Raw genomic sequence first — 18,400 nt, 5'->3', positions numbered from 1 at the left:
GGCTGCCAGCCATCCTGAAGCTTCGCTGAACGGTGAGTATTTGGCCTATTTGGAACGCATTAAACGATGTTTAATGCATTCCAATGGAAATCGCTGCCCCGTTCAGCGATGCTTCAGTATAGCGAAGGTTAATCCGGAACGGATTAACCTCGCTATGCGAGGCACCACTGTATATTCAGACCAGCTCTACCGGATGGCAGAACTAGAACAATATTTTTCACATAAAGCTTCACAGATTTTCAGACTGATTCTAATGTGTTTTACAGTTATCTAGAGTTTTAATGTGGGGTATATGGTCCTGTATGACTTAACTGGCAATCCATGCATTAGGTTTATTCAAATTCTACAGAAAAAAGTGTTGTAGAACCTAGCATGGTCCATTAAATATGCAATAACTTTAATCAAGCTGTATATTTCCTACACCTGGATGTCTGCTGGTTGGGCAATGGTGGCATTTGTGCTTCCAGATCCCAAATGCTGCAAGCAGATGTAGGGTGTTGTAGAGAAACAAATTAATGACACAAATTATGCTAACATAAAACTGTACACTTTATTTACCTCATCTAAACGTATTCCTTTTGATGGTGTGTATCCTTTCTCTATTGATCTGTTTAATTAATGTAGGTTTTTGTTTGTTTGTTTGTTTGTTTGTTTGTTTGTTTGTTTGTTTGTTTGTTTGTTTATCACCCTCTTACTGCAAAAGCACTATTCTGGGCAGTTTAACAAATAAAATTCAAGGGCAATTAAAAACACAGAGAGAGTAAAAAACGTGATGGCGCAAAAACAGTTTACAATGTAGCAGGACAAAGGATTAATAAAAATAAAAATAAAAATAGTAAAATTAGAAATGAAAAAAGAGAAAAAATCAAAATATTTGTCTCTTCATTTTTGTCCAGACATTTGAAGAATTATTGCAGCATATTGAGCCAAAGTTATTATGACTGCTACACACATATTCCTAAGAAATTACCAATATCTTAGTTTTGTAAGTTCGAAACAGCCGAACAAAATTATCAGTGGGGGCCCTCTTATGCTTACAGTATAACCTATTGTAACATATACTGCATATATAACATTTTTTCAGCATTTCTTGATATAGGGATGTAACTGCTAACCAAGTAGAAACTCTGCATTGATCTTATTACACTTCAGTCATTCAGTTTATAAATCTTATTCAGCCTTTGAGCTGTCAAGAATCACATGCATTTTGTATTCTGTCACTCTCAGGTGTGTGTGTGTGTGCATATATGTGTATGTGAATTAATGAGTGGGGAAGGAGTGCCAAATACAAGCTTATATTTCCATCTTTCAAACTTTATTCAAAAATAGGACCAGTGAGGACTACTAATGCAACGGCCATGCTGGCTCAGGGATTCTGTGAGGTGTAGTCCAAAAAGGTAACGTCTCCATATTCTGTGCTGATTGAGATGGGGGAGTGTCTGTTTGTCCGTCCGTCCGTCCGTCCGTCCGTCCGTCCGTCCGTCCGTCCGTCCGTCCGTCCGTCCGTCCGTCTGTCTGTCTATCTATCTATCTATCTATCTATCTATCTATCTATCTATCTATCTATCTATCTATCTATCTATCTATCTATCTATCTATCTATCTATCTATTGTATTTCTATCCCACCCATCTATATATTATAGATCCAATGTGGCGAAAGTATAAGAAATTAAAATACGGTAGGAGGGAAAGCCTGCCCAAATAGCCAGGTTTTAAGTTTATTCCTGAAAACACCTAGAGAGGGAGCCAGGTGGATCTCCACTGACAAGATGTAAAAGGTGTAAAAGGTGAATCTTGGCCCTTCTATTTTACACACGGTCTCCCTCTCTTCCTTTGTCTGGATTTCTCTCACACAGATATACTTTATCTTCAGAAAAAGCACACAAGAATCCATCACTTTTCCTCCATGTGGCAAAATGGCCATTTGGGGGGGGGGGGATGACTGATTTTCAATGGGGAAATGGCATTGTTAGTGGTGTACACCTCTGCTCCAATCCAGGATTCCCCTGTAGATCAGCGTTCCCTCCCCCACCAAGTTATTATTTTAAAGACACAATCAGATAGTTGGAGAGGCAGATAACAAATCCCCTGTCCTTTCCTTGTTTAGCCCAGACAGAGGACAAAGCTGAAAGATTATGACTGAAGAGGAGTGGAACCTGTAGTGCAGGAGGAATTTCCCAGGTTGACCTCTGGGTTTGATTTTGTAGACATGTCTGCTTTGCTTCAACTCACATAACCGAAGGTACTGTAGGTCTACCGCAATCTCTTGTCCAAAAGAGACCAACTCTTAGGGAAATGAACAATGGGCAGCAATATTTGTCATTCTGTCTGGACCTCTGATAAATATATAGGAAATAGGAAGCTGCCTTATGCAGAATAAGGCCATTGTTCTGCCTCGCCCAATGCTGCCAACATTGACTGGCAATGGGTTACAAGCAGAATTCTTGTCCAGCCCATTCTGGAGATACTGGAGATTGAATCTGGGACCTTATTTAACAACTGAGCAACAACCCCTCTTCAATATAGCTCTTAATATTTTCCTGGAAGTCTCCTCCATCCAAGCACTAACCAGGCTAGCACTTAACCAAGTACTAATCCACACATCTCTGCTTAGCTTCTGAAAGCAGTGAGACTGGACATATTCCAAGTGGTGCGATTGTCCCTTGTGGGCTTTGAGGGTGGGCTCATTGAAAAGTGCATAAATTAATAGTATTTACATGTTTGAGAAGAGAGAAGAAAGAAGAAATAGTGTTCACAAGTGAATCTATATAGGCAGATCCATAGAGAATCACAGCAGCTGAAGGCATTCCTGATCTACTATCTGAAGCAAAACACAGATCATGCACATACTGCTGCCTGCCAAGAGGTAATCTGTCACATAATTGCAAAAATAGTAAGGCATTCTCTACTGATCCCAGCCATCAATACCCAAGCGATCGGACGTACACAAGCTATCCCTTTCCTCCCTGCTGGGAAGAGCTTTGTCAGATATCACAATGTAGCAGGTTCATTCATTGATATGACTTAAATTAGCAAGATTACATATAAAGCTTCCAATAAAAAGGAAGCAGAGTAACAAGTTATGTTCTCAGATTAGAATATTCATATGTTTTCTTTGCCTCAATTTTAAGATTGACTTGCGGTATTTAGGTTTCATCCAGAAAAGTAAAGATTTTTAGCCAGTTTTGGGGGGAGCCATCTGTTTTCACAGCTGATTCAGATGACAATGACAGGAGTGGATCATGTCTATTCATTCCTATTGCTTATTTTCATTCTGTTTCCAAGATCTCTAGCCTAATCCACTATGGCTACCCCTCCCTTAAACACCCCCCCACAAAAAAAATAATTATAAGCATTTATTTACAGCAATTCTGCTATTCTGGACTCTGAGATGGCAGCAAATGCTAGACATCATGATCTTGTTCACTGTAAAAAAAAAGTTTCCTACCTTCCTCTTTGAGGGGCATATGGTACTAAATGTAACTGTAGACATCTGAAGTTTATGTTTCCCTTGGGAATCGCACTAGCAAAGTAAGTCTAAAGGTGGAACAGAAGCCAATAACATCATGAAAGCTATTTGTTTGGCATTGTCTTGCTGCATATAAAAAGGGTGGCATTTTGTCTTTATGTGTGTTCTGAGAGAACATAAATTTCTTCCCAGACTCTTTGCAGCCTTAGGTACTTTCTTCAGCAGTCTATATCTGCTAGGACCAAAAGCAACTTTACTTCCCGGCTTTGTGTTAAGTTTTTGTGAAGCTCGAGAGATCCTTTTTGTTTTTTATGGTTTGATTTGATTTGGTTTCTGGCTTTGTTTGGTTTTCTTACAAAAACAGGTTGCACGTAGATTTGTATGGTTTCTGTGCTTTTCCTTGTAGACTACAGACAGCCTTAATCCTATCTCACTGGGATTATGTTAATGTAGATAACAAGTCCCACCTATTTAAATGGGTCTCTAATTGGACTGGTGAATTTAGTTCAGTGCAGTTTTCTACCGTCATCTTTGCCCTGCATGCTATCAACTTAAGCTGACCCTCACCATTGTTCATCTTTTATTGTCTCCAGTGGGGGTTTTTTGGCACTGAGATTTCCCTTGGGGGCTTCCCAATGCCTGGTGTCTGATGTGATGATGGCATCTGGACTGTTATAATTGCATTCTATGGGGAGTTGATATTGAAGGTGGTCCAGTTAGTACAGAAAACACCTCCCAGCATGCCATGGCTGACCCAGACTGTATCATACCGGTGCCTCTCTGTTTCTTGAGACCAATTCAAAGTGCCAGTACTGACCCTTAAAGCCTACATGTCATTGGACCCCAATTCCCATAGAAGCTCTTTTTCCCAGGTCATCCTGCTCTAAGTCCATGGGCTAAGAAGACAGTTCCCTCCCTGGTCAGGTGAAGCAGCAGGTGTAATCTGAACAAAAGATCCTTTCCCAAATCAGTAGGAATGTTTGGTGAGTTTAAAAAAAAATTTTGAGAAACATCTTCAGTTTAATCAAATATACTAATTTGTGGCCAAATGAGGAAATATTCAGCACAACCCTACAATATATCCATAAGTAGAGGACCTTGGGCATGTTCTGGTTGCCTACTTCACATGGTCAGTGGTGAGGGACTGAGAAAATTGTGCCTCAAAACATCTGATGGCTCATGGGTTCACTGAAAGGGTGATGGTGATAAGAGTATACTCTAAAAATATATCCCTCAGGATACCCTCCCGTTTTCTCTAATGTGAGCCATCAAAAGATTTTCCCTCTTTTACACCCTGATAGATTATGGGTGCATCTTTAGAATGATCTTCCTCTGGAAGGTCTGACCCTATGAACTGTTCAGAATGATGTAGCACTGGACTAAGTAGAACCAAAGAGGGACAGGGTTGTTTTAATTCTACATCGTATGTAATTATTTTATTTGCATTCTTATTTTTTAGACTTTTGAGTTCTGTTACTTAACCTGAACCTTCCAAATGAGGCAAGTTAGGCACCACTTTAAAAAATGTGCGCTTCCAGTTCTCGCTGGAATCCAGCCAGTTATATTGTTCTGTTCTTAGAAAGAAAATGACAAAGAAAGGGCACCAATTAAATAGAAAATCTGGAACATAAGTGCTACCATAGATGAGGTTCCAAGGCAATTAAACTTGATGTTATCGTTTATGGTTCATATGATATTCACTGACTTGGAATACCTAGTTTTATCCCTGCCTGAAGAAACTGTGAATATAGCAGAACACTGTGCATATTCCTGGGCTTCCAGAGCTATCAAGCCCTTGTCATGAAAGGTTGCATACAGGCTTCTGATTCATCACTCACCAAAATGTAAACACAAACTTCCTCTGTAGGTCTGATGGCACATTCACATATTACAAAGAGGCTAATGCTGCCAGAGTTTATATGATGTAAGAGCAGGAAATAGAATTTTCTTTGAATGTCCATTTCCAGCCCTAAACTCTGCTGTCTTGAGCAAGGGAATGAGATGCAAAGTCAGGGGAGGCAACAGTCATCATGCTCTTTTTGTAGGGTGCTAAAGCAATGCAAATGGGGCACAAGCATTTAGAGTCCGTTAATGCATAGATGAAATTTAAATAAAGTTTAAACTGAGTTATCCTCTCATTAACCCCACAACTTAACTCAATTGGCTAACTCCATTTATTTTCAATTGTTGCAACTGGTCTCTGAAACACATACAGTCAGATAAAGAAAAAGTTCCTCTCTCTCTCTTTCTCTCTCTCACTCACTCTCTCTCTCTCTCACACACACACACACACACACACACACACAGAGAGAGAGAGAGAGAGAGAGAGAGAGAGAGAGAGAGAGAGAGGCGGGGGGGCAAGCAGGTAGGCAAGCAAGAACTCAACACATATATAGAGGATTTCTGCCTGTGGCAAGAAGGCCAGCAGAAGTGGGCTGGCTGCAAGGATCCTGAGCTTAAGATGGAGCAGCACCCCCACTTGCCTTAATGGAGGAACGACCACAAGCTGTACAGTATCTCATTTTGTACCGCAGGCTTTAGTTCATTCTGAAGTAAGCAAGTATTAAGCTCTGTGGTTGAATTCTGAGAAGGATGGCCAGGTCCTATTGTAATTAGAGAATTTTACTCTATAAAGTGATGCCTATTAGAGTTTGGCAGGCCCTGTTTGCATTACTTGCCATGCTTTCATGTATTTATTTATTTATTTGATTTATATCCCGCCCATCTGGTATATTTATACCACTCTGTATTCAATATGGACTATATGCAACAAGCCAGGTCAGTTGCTGCTACATACTCTGCCAAACAATGAAGGAAGAATCTTGAAGACTGCTAAACTATAAGAAGAGATGATGGTATGCACTGTAACAGTGGTTCACCAAGCTTGGGGCCCCAAATGTTCTTGGATTAACACTTCCAGAAGCATTCACTACTATCTGTGCTGGAAAGAATTTCTGAGTTGTAGTCCAAAAACATCTGGGGAACCAAGGTTGGGAACCACTGCACTGTAAGGTCTTCACAAAGTAACCCTGACTTTGACAGGGCCATATTAGGTGAACAGCATGATTGCCACTCACATGGCATTATTCAGAGTCAATTTTTTTTTCTCAAAGCAGAAGATAAAATGTCGCTCCTTAGATTCAAAGCATTCACTTTTAAAAGTTGCGAATTTTTTTTCAACAAAAGATGACAATGTGCCCCTGCTGAATAATTTGTGAATGCAAATTCTGTGCCCCCTCATTGTTCCTGGGATCCTCAGAAGCTGCACATCTTACTTTCTAAAAAATGTAGGCTGGAAAACCAATAGAATTTAAAAGAACTTTTGTTCAATGTGAGAAGCAGTAAGGGTGTTAGTTTTCCAAGTCGTTATGGAATCCAATTATAAGTCTCTTTATATTCATGCACCTTTACCTAAAGAGGATCTTTATTCTCCTTTGGTGTCATTTTCTCAGCAGGAGCTTCACCTTAACATTGGTGCTAAATCTCAGCGCCTTTTTCATTAGAAGACAACTGCCATCAATTCCCAAGATCTTGAGGTATATCCTAGCTAGCCACACACTACAAAATGTTTTAAAACATTCCATTGCTACCGGAGAAGGTTTCCCAGGATCATTATTTGGAAGCTTTTCTTTAAAAAAAATTTTTTTCTGGCTCACAAATATAAAACTATTTAAAATATTTGATCATGGAAAAAGTTATCTTACTATTTTAAATCTGAAATGTCTATTAATGGATAGATGTAGACTAAACCAGATATAAGTAGACGAATGATTTGGCCCATCAATACACCTTTCTTTTAATGATCATCATCATCTCAATGTAAGAAACAACCATTTGGAAAGAAATTAAAAATAAACCACTACATGGGCAACACCTGAGAAATATTGATGGAAATCATGATCGTAATTCAATATGGACATGGCTAAAATTGGGGACCCTTAAGAGAACCTGAAGGCTTGATTTTTGCTGCAAAGGAACAAGCACTCCAAACCAATGTGATGAAAGCTAAAATCCAAGGAGTTAGTGCTAACAGCAAATGTCTACTCTTCCCAGAAAAAGATGAAACTGTGTCACAGCTCATCTGTAAATGTCCAAAGATTGCACAGATTTCAAAGTTACACATGATAAGTGCACTGCTCATTATGCAAAAACTATAACTTGCTAGCCTTCAAAAACCCATGAATGAGAACATTAGGTAGGGAAGGTGTCAGAAAATGAAGTCAAGATCTTGTGGGATTTCTGGATCCAAACGGACAGACACTTTGAACATAACACACGAGACATAGTAGAATCAGAGAACAAAGCACCAGGATTGGATTTTTTGCTTCCTGAACTCATAAAATCTAACATTAGCTGGTGGGCACCCTTGCTAGCAGCCCTGTTCTCATTTATTGATCAAACAGGCATGCAACCTATAAATTGGGGTACATCTATAATAGTCTCTCTATATAAAAAAGGAGCTAAAAATGATCCTGCCAACAACTGGCCAATCAGCTTATTGAGTGTAATAAGCAAGCTCTATGCCAAACATCTCTGCAATAAATTAATTGACTGGATCTAGGATGAAAATATCATGGCAGCAAAGCAAGCAGGATTTAGTCAAGGGCTTGTTATATGTGGCATTTATTGACCTTAAGGCTGCATTTGACTCTACACCTTGTGCACGCCTGTGGGGAAAACTATCTTCCACAACTATAGATAAAAGACTTCTCTTTCTAATTAAATGTCCCTATAATAATACCTGGCTAAAAGTACGCTGTTCCAGCAATGGGCATCTTACAGATCCTATACCATCTAAAAAAGGAGTCAAGCAAGGCTGTGTCTTAGCTCCAATTTTATTCAACTTATATGTGAATGATATTGTTGAGCATTTGTCATCTCCGGCATTCCATGCCCCCAAATTAGCAACAAAATCTGTCTCAATCTTACTATATGCAGACGACATGGTGTTGCTATCCCAATCTAAAGTTGGTCTGAGAAGACAACTAAGGACATTCTCAAACTATTGCCAGAAGGCACACTTGTTATAGTGAGACCAAAGTAATGGTATTTGCCAGACGCTTTAGACTCTGCAAAGGGTTTTTGGAGGGACAACCAATTGAACGGGCCAGATACTTTTAATATCTATGTATGGTTTTTCAGGCATCAGGAGCATGGACAACTCAACAAGAATATGTTCTGGAAAAAGCTTCACGCACCCTAAAAATTCTGAGACAGTTTTTCTATACTAATGGCCACAATTTTATATCAGCAGTGTACAGAGCCAAGCCATTAGCTCAAATGCTATATGGGAGCCCAATTTGGGCTAATACAAGCTTAAAATCAATAGAAATTGTTCAGTCTAAATTTCTTAGACAAATATTTGCTGTGCCCAACTTTTATGTATCTTTTCATCTTGCAAACCAAGATAAACAAGAAATGGCAGATAGCCAAATTTTTAGTAGTAGCAATTAAAATCAGGTCAATTATGGTTCTAAAGGAGCAATCTTATATAGTTTTATCTGGCCAATTTTGGTGGGTATAGTTATCCAATGTATATGTATTCATCTGTTATTTTGACTCAGATGCATTGATTCTGCATCTTTGTAGATTTTATGCTTACTTTGCTATGGCATATGGCTAATGTGAATAAAGGTTGATTGATAGATAGTAGCAACAGAATGAAGAAATGTCTGGATCATTGACATTGCAATTCCAGGGGATGCTAGAGTTGAAAATACAGAATTGGAAAAAATAACAAAGTACAGAGACCTGGCAATCAAAACATCTTGCCTCTGGAATGAACACATTTCATTGGTCCCTGTAGTCATTGGGGCTTTGGGAACAGAAGCCATTGGCAATGGTGCGGCTAAAAAATATTGTAAATAAAATAAATAAAATAAACAATATCAAGACATTTCATACAGTACTATAAACAGTTGCAGGTCTCAGAAATCATACCATCAGAGCTACAAAAAATTGCAATATTAGGAACAGCATACATACTGCGCTGATATTTAACAGATACTTAGGTTTTTGGTTAAAACTTGTATCTGTTACATAATACCAGTCAATGATTTTATAATGTTAACTGTGCCTGGATGATGATGATGATGATGATGATGATGATGATGATGATAATAATAATAATAATAATAATAATAATAATAATAATAATAATAATAATAATAATAATAATAATAATAATAATAATAATAATATACCATCAAATTGCCCCTAGTAGACGTTGTCTAGAGGGGTGGGGTAAAAATTAAATAAATAAATAAATAAATAAATAAATAAATAAATAAATAAATAAATAAATAAATAAATAAATAAATAAATAATCAACTCTGACTTATGGTGACCTTTTTTCAGGGCTTCCAGTTAGAAAGTACTCAGAAATGGTTTATCATTCCCTTCTTCTTGGGGCATCCGGGGATTGTGAAGTTTGCTCAAGGTCACACAGGGTGGCTCTACTCCCAGGAGGCACAGAGGGAAATCAAATTCCTAACCTCTGGCTCCACAAGCAGGTATTAAAACTACTGAACTATCCAGCCAGCTGTTTCTTTTTATAGGGAATCAAAATTAAGACATTTTAAAGTCCTGCCTATAGACAGCTGTTAATGTCATCTGATTCTTAAGGTATAGTTACTTGTTACCAGGCAACCATGAGGTTTCAAAACCTGTATTTAATTTGTAGCAATACTGTAGGGCAAGAAGGTACTGACCATTTTCTCCTTCTAATGCCCTCCCCCACCATTGATTTTCTTTTCTATTACTATAAACATAAATTTCTGAAATTAATTAGATATGTAGTCCTGTATATGACCTGCTGAGCAGGGATACTGGTCAGTGTGGTCATTAGAGTTAAGAGCTATTATCTTGAGGAATTGAAATCTAGATCACAAGAGAGAATGAAGCCACTCAGTTTTATTCAGTAAAAGAAACAAAACAATTTTTATCAAATACAAGGGGATAAATCCTATTGGCCTTCCCAACTAAAGGAGACCCAGGCTGGTCCCATTTTTTGCTGTCATCCCATATGAAGGTGAAGACCTTTCTCTTCAGGGAAGCTTTTCCTGAGTGGCTGGCTACCTGAGTGATGATTTTCAAATGGATTGTGGGACCTTACTGCTTTGAAATTGTATTCTGACATTTCTTATATTTTTGTACGGTATTTGTTTGATCCGTTTTAGTATTTGTATACTCACTGTTTCTTAGCTTTTATATTGTCTTTTAATTGATGTAAGCCTCCTTGGGTCCTTTGAAGGACAACAGCACAGTAACAAATATTTTAAATAAAACAAATAACCCTTAGCATCTGTTCCAGCTTTACCGATTTATGACACCATACATTGGTGCACAAGCATACACCACTATGGAGTTTAGTTCTGCACCAGGCTCTCCAACAATTTCTTTCTATCGGCCCAAAGTCCCCAGCCAGAGCAGTGGATATAATTCTTGAACAGTGATGGTTTTTTTCAAGATAACTGGATCCTTCAGCAAAGAGGATGGCCAGGCCTCCAGTTTTCAAGTGGAAACTAAGGGTAAGGAGGCTTATCCTTTCCTTTATCATCCCAGGATAAGCCTCCAGTGCCAGTGCAGGTAAGAAGGACTGTTCTGAAATCTGGATTGTCAGAGATGTCCTTCCTTGTGAGTTTTGGGTCCCCCCAATTGGAATAAATTGCTTTTCTAGCTTTCTCTCTTGCTTAGCACTCTCCCTTATTTCTCCTCTTTTTATAGCCCTTTCTTCTTTTAGGACAAGATTCTGCCCCTCCCCCTTTGGAGGTCAAAATCAGTTTTCACGTTGTTAACTTGGTGTAGGGTGTTTTTTGGGGGGGCACACACTATATTGTTAAAACAAAATTAGCAATGCATGCACAAAAGTCTGTGTTATCTTCTCAGTGAAAGCAAAAGTCTCACCAAAGCCTGAAGCAAATATTTGTAATGCTACCCCTTCATCCTCCTGTATAACTCTACCTCACTCAGCATGTTACTTTTTAATTTTTATTTTATTGCAGTGTTTCCAACCATTAAAAGTTTTGCATAGCCCTGACACCCCTTCTTTAGAGCAACATCAGTTCCAACTGGTCACTGTCTGATCAAGACTGAATACGTTGTTATGACACAGGGGTCAAGGATGAGTCATGAGCAGGTGATGTTATGTCACCCAAGCTTTATTTTCACCAGATTCAAGCATATTGGCCCCATCCAGAGCCAACCACGCAGGCTGGAGATAATGGGAGTTCAAACTTCCAAATTATGTGGATGGCACCAGATTTGAAGAAGGCTTATCCAAGCCTTTTGAGAAATTCAGTGCCTTGGAAACAAGTTCATGCCTCTAACCTTATGTGTCCTGAGGCCAATTAGAGACACACAGGTCATGTAGCAGCACTTAACAGAGAAATCCAGGAGTAATAGAATTCCTATTTGATGTCGCTCTGGGATGGTTTTACTAGTTTGTTCTTTGGATGACAGATAAGAAAATACATACTAGGTTCCTGGTGACACTGCTTTGCGGAGTGGTGACTGGCAAAATGAAGTGTGAGGCACCATGAAATTATTGTTATTACATCAAGGAAGCCAGGTCATCCCACACAAACACAGACCCACCATGTACACCTGAGGGAGAGAGGATTATACAAGGGTGACCTGCCATGAGGCTATAATTGGCTGTAGATTGGGCCACAATGTAATGAATGCTGTTACCCCATTGTAGTAACATTGTAAGTTGCCACAGTTTGAGTGGATGCCTTTAGGTGATGTGAGACAACTATTTCAGGCAACAAATGAAGAGAGGACCTTCAGTTGTTCCTCTCAAGACTCCTGATCATTCCTCTCTCTTGGAAACTAGATCGGTGTGCGCCACACAACCTGTTGTGTCCCCAGGCTTGCCTGGTCAGCAATATGCCACTTTTTGAGATTTTAGTATCAGTGGCTCTTCCCCTGTCACACAAGGTGGACTCTTCAGCAGCAATTGCAAAACAGTTTGTGTAACAACACAGACATAGCTGCCCAGAAACATCACAAATACCCTTGATTCACTCCATTTTTGCATGTCTGTCCAAAGACAGTACACATCAGAACTTGTAACTTTTTGCTTCTGTGCTTTGAATAAGACTGAGGAATGGTTTAGACAAAAGGATCCTGCCCAACGCATATCTCATACTTTGGCCTTCGCTCATACAGTGTAAAGCTACCTTAATCCACTTAATGGAAGTTAACTGTTCTTTATGTATGGAAAGGGATGGCAGGGGAGAAATTGATGTTATGGTGATGCCCATTACTTTTCTACTCTGTTATCCACCAGTCCTTTGATGCAGTCAGCAGGAGATATGCTAGCTGTAACAAGGCACAAATTACATGGTAAAGATTCCCCTGCCTCCAGAGTGGAAGTCCCATGACCCAGCTAGAATCAGAGTCCTTCCTACTGATAACTAGACCTCATGTATTTCCACTGCACTGTGCAAACAATAACTAATTATACTCCATTTGAAAGGATTATGTGTGTTTTCAGCTTGTGGCAAAGTCTTTTAATGTGAAATAGTTGTTGTTTAGGGCTTAGAAATTTAATAGCATACTAAACCAGTTCTCAAAAGCACAAAAAGGAAAATGCAGCTTAAGATGTTGCTAGTTTGTGATGCCTGACAGAAGATTAGTTAATCAGTAATATTAGTTAATCAGCAGTATTTTAGCAGTCCGTCTCAAGTAGAATGTATATTAAGGCAAACTGAAAAGTCCTGAGTCCGCAGTCCATAATAACTAGGAGAAAAAACGCAGTCAACTACAATCCACATTTACTGGGAGTAAGCTGTGTTGAATAAATGTGCTTATGTACTTAGGCAAGTGCTCAATGTTCTATTTTGGGGCAAGACGTTTGAGCGTGTAGTGGCTTCTCAGCTCCAGTTTCCTGAATGAAATGGATTATCTGGATTCAGGCCTGGTCATGGAATGGGACAGCTTTGGCTGCCTTGATTGATGACCTATGCTGGAAACTGAACAGAGAGTGTGTGCCTCTGTTAGTTTTACTTTAGCTCTCTATGGCTTTCAATAGCATGGATCATGGTGTCTTTCTAAAAAGTCTTTCTGTGTATGGGACTTGGAGGCACTGTTTTATTATGGCTCCAATGCCTCGTGGAGAGCCAATCTCAAAAGGTGGAGATGGACTCATCTTAGACATATTAGCCTCAGGGTTCTGTTTTTGTCCCGCATGCTCTTATGCTTGTGTATGAACCCCGATGACACCCAACTCTCTCCTTTAGATCTAACTTCAAGGAAGTTGTTCCTATTCTAAACTAGTGTCTATTCTTGGTAATGAACTGGATGGGGGCAAACAAATGGACACAATCCCCATGAGCTTTCAGCCTTCCATTTGTCAATTAATAAAATGAGCACCCAGCTCATGAGGTGGGGGGCAATGTGTAGCCCGTATAATTAAATTGTAAACCACCCCAAAAGTACTCTAGCACTATGGAGAAGTATATACGTTGAAACAACAACAACCCAGGCTCAGAGCTTGGAGGTACTCCTGGTCTCATCCCTTAAAATGAATGTTCAGGTCTCAGTGATGTCCAGGAGTGCATTTACATAGTTAGATTTGGTATGCCGGCTGCACCTATTCCTGGAGATCTCTGATTCGGCTATGGTGACACATGGCATAGTTAAATTCCACTTGGATTACAGTAACATGCTCTGTGTGGGGCTATCCTTAAAGATGGTTCAGAAAGTTGAGCTGGTTCAAAATGCTGTACCTGGGCTTCTGGGTGGGGCCAGTTACAGTGAGCATATCACTCCATTGTTACAACAGCATCACTAGATGACAGTCCATTTCTGCACACAATTCAAAGTGCTAGTTGTCACCTACTAAGGCCTATACAGCTTGGGTCCAGGCTACCTGATATAATGCATCTAACCATATGAGCCTTCTTGGCTCCTAAGATCTACAGGTGAGCCCATTTCTCAGTGCAATTGTCTTCACAGGCATGTCTGATGGGAATGCATGAGGGGGCCTCTTCTTTGGCTGCTCCCTACTCGCATTTTACATGCTTTTGAACTGCTAGGTTGGCAGGAGCTAACTCCATCACATGGATTCGATTTTACGGCTGCTGGTCTTCTGACCTTGCAGCACAGAGGCTTCTGCAGTTTAACTCATTGTGCCAACACGTCCCTGATAGGTTGTTACCGAAGCAGCAAATCCCCCCTCTCCACGTTGCTGAAATAGTCCAATGGAAAGGCAACAGCCAGTACAACTAGTCCCAGCAATGTCGCAGACATTGCAAATAAATAAATACAGATATATTTCCCCCTTTGTGGGTGAATATATTTTATGGGGAATATATATATATTCCCCATAAAGGGGGAAAATTGGAGAAGTTTCTGTTTGTATGAGGACCTGCCATACCATTAGAGCTGAATAAACACCATTTTAATTCCAGGGCCATTACTTCAGTATGGTCACTAATGTTAGAGTTCTTCCTTTTAGAAAATAAAAAAAACCTGGTCGCAATATGAAAAAGAAACCAAAAGAAACCTTCTGTTTCTCTAAGCACCTGAGCACCAGAGGTGCCATCTTCTGCTCTCCGCTGTGTTGTATTGCTAGCTTTACATTCACAGATGTAACATTTGCTTCTGCTTGTTACTTAAGGAAATATATTTATGGACAAGAAATTAAAATAAGGGACGAGCTGTCCAGTAACATAACAATGAGTGATTCACATCTGTGTTTGTTTATGTCACTCAGAAAGGCACCTTCCATGCTCTGAGGAAGTAACACATGAGTAAAGGTGAGCAGACCTCTCCAGGAATGGGTGCGGTTGGCACACTAGAGCTAACTGTGTAAATGCACTCCTGGCCATCCATGCTCAGGGAGGAGACTCAAACTGTGAGCCTGAATTGTCAGGAAGAGTGTAACCCCATCCAGCACAGAATGATCTGCCTTTTTCCCTGATCTGCCTTTTCCCCCCCTTTGCTTCCAGATGCTCTCATGAGAAGGGAAAGCTCATGAATCTTGCCCCTGGAGCTCTTGTTGAGCCGAGGTCTTCTTAGGCAAACATTTGAGAAGCAGAAGAGATTGTGAACATCAATTACAAAATAACAACCCTGAGAATTCATTGGATGTTTTTCTATAGAAACAACAAGAGTAAAATAAATAAACATATACACCTACATAGGCAAGTATTAACATATTCCTATGTAGCGAGATGGATGCCTGTGGCACAGAACTGGGCCATTAAAGATCCTGTCCCCTTTGTGTTCTTTGTTTTGTAGCATTTGGCACAGTGACAACAAAGTCTGGCTTGCTTGGTGAAATATTGTGCTGTGTAGTGATATGCACCTGAATACCAATAAGGAGTGTACATAAAGAGAAGCCATCTTTTAAGCAGAGGGTATAAGTTATTGAGACAGCATATCCAGGGAGATCAGGAAAGAGTCATTTGTACTTTCTGCTCTGTTTTACTAATAAAAGATAAAGCACTCTCAGGAATTAAGAAAAGCAGCTCAGTCCAACACTACAGCTATCAAAGCACTTGTTTCAAAGTAGGCATAAAGTTAGTGGGACTTCTGTAGAGTGTATTAGGGTAAGGACAGCAAAAGAAACATCTTAGTAATGTTTTAGGATGCTGATTCCTTAAGATAAGCAGGGCACTGTCTGCCTCCTGTTTTTCGGTTGGCTAGAGAGGGTAGTAGAGGATGCTCTCTCTCTCTCTCTCTCTCTCTCTCACACACACACACACACACACACACACACAGAGAGAGAGAGAGAGAGAGAGAGTGCATGCACACACACACACACATGCATGCACGAGAGAGAAAGAGCAGTGTGAGGGTGTTGGTCCGCTAAACTCACCTAAGATACTATTTGTCACCTTAGTTAGATAAAGGGTGCATAAAGTGCAACCTTCCAGCTGTTCCTGGACTTCACATCCCATCAGCCCTAGGCAGCACATCTGGGGAATGAGAATGCTGGAAACTGAAGTCCAGTAACACCTGGAGGACTACAGTTTGCCCGCCCTTATTAGATGTTAAATGTTCAGGGACTGGTCTGTTGTGTCATTGCACAGGAAGAAAAAAGAGATGAAATCAGAGGCAGCTCCAATAACTGTTGGTTCTGGTGTCGCCTTCATTGGCAATCACTACTTTACCAGTCTCAGTGAGCACCAGCTGCCAACTGTAGTCTTCCATTTGACACTACCATTCTCTGTTACTTTTATCTCACCTTCCAGGCCAGCTCATGAGACACAGAATTAAGAGGAAGACAGCAAGGGGGGGGGGGGATGACATGGTGCCAGCAAAGAGAGGAAAGAGGAAGTAATGCAAAAATTTTCTTTCCCCATAACCCCAAAACATGAATGGCCCAGAGATTGGATACCAGAATTGGAGACCCATAGATAACGAGAAAACCTGGAAATCCAGGCTACTCCCAGAGGTCTACCAATTCTGACTAGAAATTTTTGTACCTCTTTCAATCCTACAATATGAGACACTGTGTGGAGAATACTTCAGTATACGTAAATCTAGCTCATAGTATATATTGTCAGTCTCTGGCACAGTAAAACTCTCCCCGTTGGTCTCATGCACATCACAAGGTGACTCACATTTGAATGAGAAAAAAGGCTTCTAAGCAACTTTAGCTGCTTTGTCACAGAGTATATTTCTTGAGCAGTGCATCTAATTCACCTTGTAAGGCAACGAAAGTGCACCCTGGAGTGTTGTGAGTTGCCAAATCCTCCGGGTTACTCAATATGTTTGGGATCTTAGCAGCTTGGAGATTTGTAGCTGGATGTAACAACAACCACCTCTATCAAATTTTGAAAGCTTCAATAAAACAAAAATGTAAAGCTAAACCATCATCTCAATCTATTGATTTATTGCTGTTGACTGTTTGCTCTCCTTGCCTCCCATTTCTTCAAACATTACACAAGTAGAAACAAATTGTGGCAAAGCCAGACGGTCTAATGCTTGTGTCCGCAAAAGAACTATTTATAATAAGTGCCGTTGGCAGCTGGGCTGAACATACATATTTAGTAAAACCAACTATTATGCTAGTATGAAGGGAAGCTATAAAGAGGAGAATGCACCATTCCGGCTTTCCCAAGGCACACTGCTTAAACCTCTAGTTGCTTGTTGAAGCTGTTGTACCTGCTTTCTGGGTTGGGATTTATTATTATCCTAAACCACTGAGAGTACAGTGAAAAGAGAGGGAGAAAAGGACCATCCTGAGATAGTGACATCTGGGAAGTCTTTTATGGCCCATAAACCAAGCAAACACTCAAATTCCGAATAAAGGAGGACACTTTGCATACCATAGTCATGAGCCCACCATTTCCCTAGGCGCTCTTTTCCTTCTACTGCCTACTGCCGAGATGCCTTGTTCCCTCCTGAAATCACTGCCAAACATTTGCTTCTAAGACAACAACAACAAACGACTGCAATGTTCAAGGGCTGTGTGGTATTTACCACGTGAAGGGGAGAATGGGAAGAATAGTCTCTATTTTGACTGTCCTCTGAAGCTTCCGCTGTGTAGGGATGTCTTTGACAAGATCCTTTGAAGGAGCAGAGCAGTTGTTACTGCTGTTTACGGACAGCGCCTGCTTCAATCTTCCCTTGCAACCCTCTAGAGTTCCTTTGATCTCTCTCGAGATCGCTGCTTGGTTACTCTTCCCTTCTGACAGAACTTCCGGTCCTTGTTTCATTATGTGGAGTCACACCAAAGGCAGAGTGATGTGCTCCCGGTGTGATGATGAGATTGGTACCAAGTCTGCACTTGTCTGTAGTAGTTTATTATTACTGCCAGTGAAGAAGGAATCTAAACCTGGCAGGAGCAGCCTGCTACAAATCAATATTTTACAGGTAGCGTGTTCTGAAGAGATGACACGTTGACAGACTAGAAGGAAAGAGGGTGGGTGCGGGGAGGGGGGAGAGAAGGAATGCAAGAAAGAGAATTCATC

The 18,400-nt window shown here is 40.2% G+C and overlaps 1 long non-coding RNA gene across 1 annotated transcript in view; it reads left to right on the top strand.

Moving 5' to 3' along the window:
• LOC140706827 (uncharacterized) overlaps positions 1–18,400 on the top strand; it is a 98,262-nt gene that overhangs the window by 66,726 nt on the left and 13,136 nt on the right. The gene's annotated exons all lie outside the window — the stretch shown is intronic.

Source organism: Pogona vitticeps, chromosome 1, assembly GCF_051106095.1.
Source record: "Pogona vitticeps strain Pit_001003342236 chromosome 1, PviZW2.1, whole genome shotgun sequence".
Classification (NCBI taxonomy): Eukaryota; Metazoa; Chordata; class Lepidosauria; order Squamata; family Agamidae; genus Pogona; species Pogona vitticeps.
Note: the sequence above shows the minus strand (reverse complement) of the source record. Positions and strands in the feature narration are given on the sequence as shown.